Source organism: Cariama cristata, unplaced genomic scaffold (assembly GCF_000690535.1).
Source record: "Cariama cristata isolate BGI_N322 unplaced genomic scaffold, ASM69053v1 scaffold39862, whole genome shotgun sequence".
Classification (NCBI taxonomy): Eukaryota; Metazoa; Chordata; class Aves; order Cariamiformes; family Cariamidae; genus Cariama; species Cariama cristata.
In genome coordinates, this window is record NW_009605100.1 from 17,094 (window position 1) to 29,328 (window position 12,235).

Below are 12,235 nucleotides of genomic sequence, written 5' to 3' on the forward strand. Positions count from 1 at the left end.
TCCTCCCCCCCTCCCTTTGTTTTTCTAAAGTCAAAGGAGCAATCCTATTTCAAGAGTACCTGTTCAATTTTTTCCCTCCACTATTACTCATGAATGAGCAGCTAAAATAACCAAATACCATCACTCTCAGCCCAGGCTACCCCATCCTCATTATGAGGCAGCATGTAGCGTATGCACCCTAACATATACATCCCTAACCCCATTTGCTTCTGCTGAATTATTCCACAAAACAATGGTTGAAAGATGAAAATTGGGCTCAAAATGCCTCTAGAAGTGGAGAAAAGGATGGAAAAGGCAAGATGTTTCTATCATTAGCTATAGACTGAAAAAAATTAATTTGGAGAAAAGCTAAATTTGACCCACCAGGATGTTATCTTTAGAATTAAAGCACAACTATTTTCTTTGTCAGATACAAGTTCGCAGGCAGTGCAACAGAAACTATTTGTCAGTGTCAATCTATTGCCAAAAGCAAGTCAGAATGGATTTTCTCTTAAGATACCCTTAAATACCAGCAACAAGAGAAAGAAACACACTGATCCTAATGCACACATCTAGATAATTTCCCAAGAGTTAACGTCCTGCTCAACCTTTCTCCTCCTACCCCTCTGGGCCATTCGAGCAAAGAATCAGAGAAAATTCATCTCCATGTGGACTGAAGTAAGCCTGCCCTATAGCTCAAATCAACTTTTTATGTCGCAATGTAATTCTTCTGGAGTACCTGCTATTTAGAAAAGGACTAATTCATTATTTTTACTGAAAAATGCTCAATTGCCCTTGACACATGTGACAACAGAAAAGGATTCCATTTTCAGCCTTTAAACACATTTTATCTATCTGAATCTGAAGTCTAATAAGAGACTCAATTAAATATTCCTGTAATAAAAAAAAATACATGTCCATCAGTGGACTTCTGAAATACACAACCTGCCTGTTAAGGCTCACCATCTTTGGGCACTTCACACAAAAAAGCATTCACCATTTTAGCATTTCTTCTTCCATTTCCAAGGGGACTATTTTGTGAAGGGTATGCCCTGATAAAACACATTAGGTAGGCTATTTCTGGAGAAAACTGAACACAGAGCTGCTGGATTAAACCTTTTTACAGCACTAGTCCTCAATTGCATTTTTAATCCTTGCTGACAAACTGCTTCCTACACGTTAACAGCAAGCGCCTGGCAAAGTCACCATTCTTCTGCATTATTCCTGTCCGCACTGGGGAACATGCAAGCTTATATTGATGCATTTCCTTAAAGCGAAAGTAATACATTTCAAATCCAGCACCAAGTGCTCCTTTTGCAAGCTCCACAATATGATAGATGTGTGGCAAAACATCCTTGGGTATCTGACACATGAAATAACGTAGCTGCTTCTGCAGCAGTATCAGCACCAACTGTGCTAGCCATCCCATAGCCTGGCTCATTCTCCTTCTGGGATGTTTGGCAGAAGCCCTCTTCTCCCTTGGCAATGACCAACATTTCAGATCGCATCTGTAATCTGTGCTGTGCTACCAGCATTTTGTGGATTTACATATACTGTGCCCTCCTCAAGCTCCAAGATTTTGCAGAACTTTGATAGGTTATCAATACACAGAAGTGTTTCTAACATAATACAGCTTGTGCAAGAAAAGGGTGTCACCCAATGAACACAGGTTTTCACGAGTGTAGAAGGGACAATTTGAGGAAATCTGGTCGTGTAAGAGATGACGATTAAACTCGAAAGCACCCAGAGAAGAAGGAGGAGTGCACCGTTCCAGGGAATTGCAGTAGCTTCCTCTTACCTCCCCTCTCCTCACCCCAGTGGTCATATCCCCAGAACCACCGCTCACAGGGATTCCTGTCTGTCTGTCAAGCAACTGAGCTGCCGCAGCAAGGACACAGGCATCGGCTACTCCTGAGTAAGTTTTCCTGACATAAACACAGCAGTCAGAGCTGTAACGTGAGCCACCAGAGCCTAGGGGCCATATGCCAGCAGTTGCACCATCAAGGAACACTTCAAGTTCTTGTATTTTGGGTTCCGGCTTCCCATGATACCAGCATGATGACTCCCAGAACTCTGCACCCTCTACCCTCTCTGCTGTCCAACCCTCTTATTGCCTGCACTTGCACACCACACGTCAGGGAACAGAGGAAGCAAAATCCTTAACAGTATGTCTAAGAAATTTTCAAGTATATTTACACAAGCTAATTTTAAGCTAACTAGTAGGTTACTGCTAGCAACTAGGCAAGGCAACGTAAAGCTCAGCTCTAGCAAACCACTAGAGCAGGTCTTGCAGTTGACAGTGAATGCCACGTGCTGCAGTTACACCACTGTCAATACTAGTTTGAAGGTGACATCTTCACAGGTTGCAGTCATGCCTGTGCCCACAGTATAAACATATTAGGCTGGAAGTAGCAAAAGAGGACCCCCTTGCCTCCAGTTATTGTTCTGGATTATGCAAGGAGGAGACCCCAAGGACAGCGAAGTTATAGGGAGGTGACTCCACATCTGAGACAGTGCCTTCCTTCTAAAGCTTCCTCAGCTAGAGGCATCCATCATCGGTCATGTCATGCAGCATCTGCTATTAAATCCACGTCTATGCAGAGGTCTACTCCAATATTCCTTCTGTTCACCAAGAGAAAAACGAGACCACATGATGCATTGATAGATCTCATGCTGAAAGACAAACGTGAAGGACATCACCTTTGGATTTATGACAAAGCAGTAATGTTGCCTCTACTTCTCTGCTACTGAGCTGACGCTAACCATGAAAATCCAGCTCCATGAAGCTCAATGACGCTGACATATTTTATAAAGTAAAAGTTGCCCCAAATTGCTTCATAACAGAAACAACCACTGCAACACCTGATCTTTCACAGACTTATTTTTCAAAGTTGCAGGGATTCCAGTTTTCCTCCACGGAAATATGAAACTGATTTCTTCTTGCATTTTAGGAGAGCTCAGCCCAGAAAGCAACGCTAAGTTATTTGGATATTTTCATACATACATAAAACACATCTTTACTCCTTCTGAATTTCAAAACAAGCATCTGAAGCAAAAGTAAAGCACTGCTGGTTTAAAATATCACTGGAGAAAAGAATGAATAATAAAATCTCTGGAATATTACACATACTACACAATATTACATCGCTGCGTGGGCAAGCACAGATTACAAAAATACAGTTAATATTTGTGAATTATTAAGGCTGATGATAGAGGAAGCTAAAAAAAAAAAACCACATTTCCCATTACTCAGACCCCATAGGCGATAAGTTAGTGGCGCATAATAGAAGTGCACTACTACCTGTCCATTGTTACTGAACAGAAGAGCTAAAACATTAAATGCTAAAGCAGAGATGTTCTTCATTTGAAACAGCTTAACTTGTTTAATTTCCTAATCCTACCCACCAGATTATGAAACAGCTTCTAAAGCCGAGGCAGGTTTTTTTTCCTGGGTACTGTTTCTATGCGGTTTGTGTAAGACAAATATTGCTATAGTGTTGTATATTTAAAATTTGCTTTTGTGTAAAACATAGTTATATATGCATATGTACACATTATCATTTCTGTCATGCAGATCTTGGCAGACAAGTGTTACGAAACACAACTCTGGGTACTAGCCACTTAAGTTTCCTCTGTAGAGTTCACTGCCAGTTGCACAGAAGTGGGGATCCCCACCCCAAAAAAGCATTTAAGCCCTACTATAACAGCTGTTAGGCATCAAAGTACCTCTAAGCCCAGAGCTTCATCACCCAAAGAGCATAATGAAGAACTTGTGCACAAGTTACTCTGGGGAAGAAAGTTTAGTCTGTATTTACTAGGGACAGAGCAGATGTGTGCCTCCTCGGTGGCACTGCTGACTCAAAGGTGTTCAAAGTCCAAACATTCATCACTAAAAGTCTGCAAATAAAATTAAGTTTCAATACTGAAAGGAAGAATTAATATATTAAAGGAGTTCTGAAGGTAAGCAGGGAACCGAAATGATAATATGTAGACCCCACATTATCCAGGATTATGCTCCTGATGGAAAGCAGACATGCACAAAACATTGCCCAATACAGCCTGGATCTAAAATCCAACGGATCAAGTGACAACAGAATCTGAGATGAACATGAAAACTGCAAACATCAGGAGCCTGCTGCACACGGATGACAAACACCAGCACTCACACACAGAAAGATGAGCTGCAGCAGAGCTGGGTCAACAATAGCCTGGGAGGAGTCAAATCAAGCTCTCCCAGCACAGGAAAGCCTGAGGAGGATTATGACTATTTTATCTCTACATACACCACATAGCTGAATAATGGAGAGGAAAAACAACTCTACATTAAAGGACAGAAGAAACTGGTATAAAACAATAGCAACACTATCACAGCTACTGACTAGCAGTTAAGAACGGGTTCCTAACCAGAAGAGAAAGCCAACACTGCAATAGCCTATAGCGAGAAGCAGTAAAGACAAAACCAAAACTCCTTTAAAGAAGGCATTTAGTAATATTTATGAAAGGAGTGACATGATGTCTACATCAGAGACCAGACTCAGCAACAGAAGATGTCCTAAATGCTGTGTTTCTAAAATTTTTAAACAAAACAAAAAAAATAAATAAGGAAGTTACTAGTTTGCAGAAGGTTTTTCTGGACATCTCAATACTTGAATAAAGCTTCCAGAGTTCTGCAGCTACAAAAAGAGATCAATCACCTACAAATAACTTTTTGGAACAGCAGGCTTGGCAGGACAGGTTTCCTTTCCAAATCTACAACTATTCAGCAAGAGCCCCGCTGTGCCCGGCAGGTTAAGCACGCTGTCCCTCGGGACAAGCAGCCCTGGCTGCTCAGGACCGGTCTTTCCATCTGCTCCATTTGACCTCTACTTTACTTTGCTGGAAGCTTTCATTCTCATCATGAAGGAGCCGCATTCTCTCTGGATAACAAGCTCACAAATACCAATTTTTTCTCCTATTTAAAGAAGAACACATTAGGAAAGCTAAAATCTCAGAATTAATATTCAAATTTTTGTCAAAGCCTGGGAACTTCGAGCAAGCCAAAAAGCAAGACAGCCTCAATACAGACTCCCTACCAGAACAACGGATGAGATGCAACCCTCCTTCCCACACACCCCAAACATGACACTCCCACCAGTATGAATCACCCCGCGTGCTCGCTCAGGCGAGCGAGGGGGCACCAAGGCAAACACAGCTACGCCACGTACACACCAGCTGCCAGCCGACACAGAAGCCGAAACAGCATAAAATATGAGAGAGGGAAGAGTTCACATCACCACCTTCTGAATCACCCAGGGCTGGAAATGAAACAGGGAACAGGTTTTTCCCCACATTGTTTCATGCCTGCACCACCAATAACTTTCTGTCTCTCATCTGATAATAAATAGAGTTATCTACCTAAGCAAAGGCAGTTGAGCCCAGTCATCAGCAAGGGTGCCAACTAGTCCTCACTGGCAGTTCTTTATATACAATAAACACGTTTTTCCATTTTCTTTATCTAATAGCAGACGTGTGCTCCCCTCGTGGGCCTGGGCAGTAATCTAGAAATTACTTCTGTCTTAGCACATGAAAGCCACTTGATTAAGAGGGAAGTGCCTATCCTAGCAATTAGAGGATACTGGTTTTTAGGGTGGTGACTGCTGCTTACCCTTTGTTTGCAAAGTTTACAGCTAAATGAATTCAGCTCTGCAATAGGAGCTTTGTAACGCCAATGCTGTTTTACCCAGTGTGGTTAAGAAGACAAACATAGCTTTGGGAATTTCCTGTACTACTTCCATTACTTTGCAATGTTATCAGAAACACAATTTACAGTTCCAAGACTGAAGGGTTTGCATGATCTAAAAGGGCAGAAGAAACAAGTGTGCTAAAGGAGAACTTCAACAAGCTACCAGTATTGTATAGCATCTATAATCTAATTAAAAAGGTTGCTCTGCCCAAAGATGTCATTCTCCATACCAGCTCTTTACAATATGATCAGTAAAGAGATTTCAGAAAACATATCTGTATCTGTGCTGCTGTGCCATATAACCAGGAAGGTATTTCCTGACACTTTAGCATGAACATCAACTCCACCTTCCATTGAAGAAATAACGACCCAGAATACGTGCATTTGTAACTAACACATCCATTTTTGGAGTGGATGTTGCCTCACATTTCTTCCGTGAGCCAAGATGATCAACAACTTAATTACATGGAATTGCTACTTGTTGTGTTTCAGCTAAACCTCTTTTAAAAGTGTTTAAAGGAATGAAACATCACACAACCATGTCAAAGGTATTAGCCTAGGATGCAAGTCACAGGATTCTGACACACTAGCTGTGAGGACACCTAATGGATGTAAATTTCTTTCCATTTATTTAGAAAAGTTACCCAATGGCAATAGGGATGAGGTTAAAAATATCCCCTTAAACTTGGAATTTGCCTTGTGAAAGCCCAAGATGCTGCTATCCCTGCGTATTTGTAACTCACTCCACTGCTGATGGGCTGCGTCTGGCACTAAACTTCACAACACTGACTAATATACCAAACACTACCCAATTATAAGCAGTTTGTGTTTAAGATGCACAACCTTGCAAGTATTTCTGTATTTTCTACAGAAAAAGCACATTAACCTGACACAACTCTAGGGCATAAATTACTCCAGACTTTTTTATATAAGGTCATTACTTTATTGCATCCCAGGAAACTATAGAAACGTGTTAACTCTTTTTATGCTGCAAATATTGGACCTTCCTGAACTGAGTATCTGACATACATACACAGGAAAGAGCATACCAGCGCAGCAGGGGGCAAGAGAGCGCCTGAAGAAGTATACATTCAGCCTTGATTTAACAAGCAGTAGTATTATCAGTTGGCTCAAACGCAGAGTAGTAGGATAATGTGTTGAAAGTTTTTCTGTTAATTGCAGCAACTGTGTTCCTTGCTTTAATTTTTCTGCTCACCGATCTTCTCCAACACAACTTTCTAATTCCTGGAGGTCAAAAAAAAAAAACTTCTGGCCGATGGAAATTTAGTCACAAAACTCCGGTCTCTACCAGAGAACTTCCCTGATCTGAGACAGCATCCTGACAGTTATGCGAATGACTGCATCATGTAGAGACAACACTCTGAACCTCGTCCTTCCAAAAAATACTGCAGTTACTAAGATCATAGCTATGTGTCACACTGCTCAGGGATCAGCTAGCACTCACTGCACCAGGTCTTCCTAAAGCTTGTCCTCTCTCACGCTCGTGAGTGTACTTGAACAGTATCCACCAACTCCTGGATCAAAAACAGATCAAAACATAACATAAGGACCTATATTTTAGTTTGGGGTTGGTTTTGGTTTGGTGTTGTTTTTTTTTTTTTTTTTGTGTGGGGGAGGTGGGGGGCTATAGTTTCATGTAAAGAAAGGAATCAATGACAATTTTATTCCACTGAAATTGATAGGTAATTTAGCAAAATACAAGTACCACTATTTTATAAGGACTGCTTTTCTGTGGACTCAAACAGATCTGATTTTACGACAGGACTTCCTCCAAATTCATAGCTAGGGTATCTCCTAAACCACAGGGTCTTCTCCTGAATGACCTCTGTGCTCTAAGGTACAGGACACAGTACAGAGGATAAGAAGAGAGAAGGTCTTGCTGTGCTATGGAAAAAAAAAAAGTAATATTTAAGAAATTCACACTTGAAATGATCCTCAGTAGGATTCTTTGATTTTTACAGATTTTTCCTACTAAGAAAAATTCTTAACAAAACTTCATCATTCTGGCCTGTCCATGATAAGAAAAGAGGTGTGACATACAACCATCCCCAAAACTGGGGATGGAGAGGCAGCACTGACATCTCCCTATTGTGTTGTCTTTTTAGGTATAAGCTTTGAACACATTGCTTCTGCAACACTAAGCCAAGCAACAAATTAATCAAAGATGACAAGGGTCAGCTATCCCATGCCCACGAACATTGACATGGCCATCATAATTTTATTCTAAATAATTTTGCATGGGTTTTTATAATGCAGAAGCACTGCAAGGATACAAGTCTATTTGCAATCGTTTCACAAGACAGGTATGCAGTTGCAGAGGTGATCTCAGAAACAGAGGTTCAGATTTAGTTTTCTCCCATTTCCCTAAAACATTGCTAAAAACCTATTTCTTCATATTACATATTAGGAAACACTGAAAAAAGATAAGTGATGATAGAACGATCAGTACCACACTGCAAGAAAGAACTAAGTTGATTCACAAATGTTTCCTCAGTTGCCTGACGACGCCTGCATCTATGAAGGCTGATTCCATATGTCAGCAGAAATCAGATTTTACAGCTTTAATCCATAAACATAAAACTCAGCCCTCATTATTTCAAAGTTTCTACCAAACTATCCAACCTAAAACTGTCCTGGGATTGACTGCAAGGAGTACAAGAGAGCACATGTTAGTCCAGCAATGTCTTCAGCACCACGAAACACCAAGGGATAATCTGTCCTTCACCACCCTTCCCACTACTGCTACACTCCCTCAATTTGACAGTTGATTTTGACAGATGTTGGCAATACATTTTCTGCTCAAGTTACAGGCTCTTCTAGAGGAGTTTATGGCACAGTTCAGCACGGTGAACCAACACCTACTGGTACCTGAGTGAAACCAGAATCATCTCCAACCCAATACAGATGCAGATCTCTTCTGAGAAGCAAATAGGCAAGTGTCTCATATCGCTGGGCTAATGGCAATTCTACTCCAAATGAGTCCCAAATAGCAAATACAGAAAAAAATTAATGTGTTCTACCATTTATACCATATAAAACAGCCATTATTTCTAATCATCATGAACTGTTATACAAGTTGTAGCTATTACAAAACAGTAAAACCAGTTTTTCTTTCCTTAAAGAAAAACAGTCCAGTCTCTCTGATAAGGGATCATTACCAACATCCATGCTACCAAATCAACATTCAGCATATATGATTTCCTCTTTGAAGAAAGTCAGACCTCCTGCCAGCTTGCAAGAGTGAAAGCTGCAGCCCCATAGACCTGCTTCATTTCCTACACCATTTCTTTATGTGTGTCTCCAATCTGGTATAGATACAAGCAGAAACGCAGCTTGTTCTGGATCAACAGCTTGACGTTGACTGGAACAAGGCAGAGAAATCATCTGGCCTTTCTACATCCCTTTTAGAACTAATTCCTAATGAGGTTCAACTCAATCAGCTACAGACAGCACCAGCTAACTTCCAGAGGTCCAGTCTTGGTATAAGGGACCCATAATCACCTACGGACACAGCTAGGCAGCTTTACACCATTCCCTCTTCTGGAATAGATGCTGGCTGATGTCTTGGCAAGACTCAGTGCTCTGTTTGCATGCCTAATGATTACCATGCAGAGATACAGAACAAATTATAACAGAAACAGCCATTATTTCTAATCATCATAAACTATTTCTCCTGTAAACTTCAATCACCGTTAATCACTGTCTCTTCTTTGCAACTGAGGAAACCCAGTGCAATTAAGGGAGTAATGCACCTGAAACAGCACTAGATAACTAATAAGATTTGGCTTATCATTTGTCTAAATTATTTAAACACTACTAGAAGTTTAAAGATCTTGTCTCTCTTCTACATCAGGAAAGCCACTAATTTCTCTCTGTAAAAGTATACATACACAAATCAAATCACATGAGTCTAAGCTCTAAATTGCATTGCAGTACATTTTTTTGAGGCCAGAAGTAGTCACTGAAGCTTTCTCTACCCATTCTCCAGGTTTAAGCACCTTTAAAAAATGCTGACAACAGAATAGCATCAATGTTCCAGTATCAGACTCACCTGTTGTACCTAGAGATATCACACACCTCCATCCTCCTACTACTCTTCCTTATTTACACAGACAAGGATCACAATAGGTCCAATGTCACATCCGAAACGTTTGCTGTTGCTTGCTAACCCTGAACTCCTCATCCTTCTCCGAGCTGCTGCTATCCCACATGCAAGCTGGAGGGAGCAGGCAGCTTATTTGTTAATTTACATTAACAGCATTCAACACACTGCAAGATTGGATCAAGCTCAGAAAATTATATTAAACATTTTGCTTAAGAACTCTCTTCACAGCATGACATAACCTGATAATTCTGCAACAATTATATTTGTAGATAAATCACAAAAACACTGAAGAGTAAGAAGCTTCCTGGTAACCCAAGGAAAGCATCACCCATTCAAATTGCCAGATTACGAGGCAATTAAGCTCCAATCTTTCTCTTAAATTTATACAAATTCCTCCTTTTCCTCCACCAGGCTTCCAAGTTGGCCAAATAAAGGCACATTTTTTCAGATGTTTAGTAGCACAAAAGCTCACAGCAGCAGGAAAAAGTTGGGGCTGATCCTTCTCTTTTCTCCCCACATCCCCAGTCACCACCTCCAGCACTCAGACTATTCATTAAGCCTTTCCAGCACACAAGGGCAAGTGAAAACTAACTCATCAAACTACATGGAGAGTTTTCTCTGTCGACTTAGCATACTGAAAAGGCTCAGGGAGGGTAAGACAAGACCACTGCAGCCAGATTGGTTTAGGCTACAACGAGACTCAGAACAACGTTCATTATTGCTAAAATTATCTTACCACTGATGAAAGCACTGAGCTCCCATTTCTTGCAAGAGAAAGCTGAAAAAAAGCTAGTCAAAACATGCATTTCTCCTGGGTTAGCTGCAAAGGGTGAGATGAAGAAAAAAGGTTCAAGGAAGAAAGTAGGACCACATATCTGGAGCAGGGACAGAAGAAAAGCACTCAGCAAGGAAGAAACCACAAAAGATCCAATTTTTTTTCTCAATTAATCAGCAGCATTTTAGAGGTGGCACTCGAGCAGAACCGCTCACCTGTGACGCACAGCTTATCACTGGGCCAAATTTCTTACCACTGCTCTAACTTCCGCTGCTCTGCATCACACCACTGCACCATCTGTCATTGTATCCACCAGGCAAACCATAATACAAAAAGCTGTAAGAAAACCTATTCCCTCAAGATCTCAATCACCGAATCATCTGGCCAAGACAGAAGATTTCAGCCTGAAGCAGATATTAATGAAAAATGTGGCTTTCACAAGCTGATATCCAGCAAAGCATGACAGAGCTCATAGCAAAGAGAAGGGCAATCTTAACTGCATCTTGCAGTACTTGGAGATGGACACCTGAAAACAGAGGGGATATACAAGGCACTCCAAAAAGTGATTTGACAGACAAGATTGTTCCTTCACATTTTAAGGCCTTTTTAGCCACTTGCTGATGTTATCTAAGCAATCACCGATACAGAATTTTTTAAATTTTTAAATAAATATGGAATAAAACCACTGCACCACCCTTAATGTGTGTTTTAACACAATTTGGACCCACATTACAGTGCTTGGCTGGTGCCTACAGTGCAGAGGAATGTCTAGGGCCTCAAAGAGCCCTACAAATCTGCCCCATATCCCACAGCACCAAGGGGTCACCAGGGCTTCAGAGCACCCTCAGGGGACTCTAAAATCTTGCCACACTCCCCATGGGGACAAGGGTGACCCTAGACTCATGGAGGCCCCTCAGGGAATCCCACAATCTTGCCCCACATCTCAGAGCACCATGGGGTCACCCCACTCTCACAGCATCTTTAGAGGACCTTGCCCCACAACCCACAGGGAGAGGCACCACCACAGCCTCAGACCACCCCTAAGGCACCCTAAAATCCTGCCCTGCTCCCCATGGGGCCTGATGGCCATGCAGCCTCACAGCACCCTTAGGGGAGCCTAAATCCTGACAGCAGCACCGAAAGATCGCTAGGGCTTCACAGCACTCTCAAGAGACCCCACGATCCTGCCCCACACGCCATACAGAGAAGGGTCATCCCAGCCTCATGGTGCTCCTGAGGGAGCCCTAGGAGCTCATCCCACAGCACCAAGGGGTCATCATAGCCTCACAGCACCCCTAGGACACCCCAAAATCCTGCCCTGCATCCCACACGGCCACTGCAACCTGACAGCACCCTTAGGGAACTCCAAATCCTGCCTCACATCCACAGGGAGAGCGGTCACCTCTGGCCTCACAGTGCTCCTGAGGGAACCCTACAGTCCTGCCCCACACCGCACATCACCAAGGGGCCACCTCAGCCTCACTGCATCCCTGCGGGACCCTACAGTCCTGACCCACAGGGAAAGGAGCCACCCCGGCCTCACAGCATCCTCAGGGGACCCTACACGCCCTCCCCCCCCCAAGGTCTGAACGACCATTCCGGGAACAGGGCTGCCGAGAAATCACCGAACCAC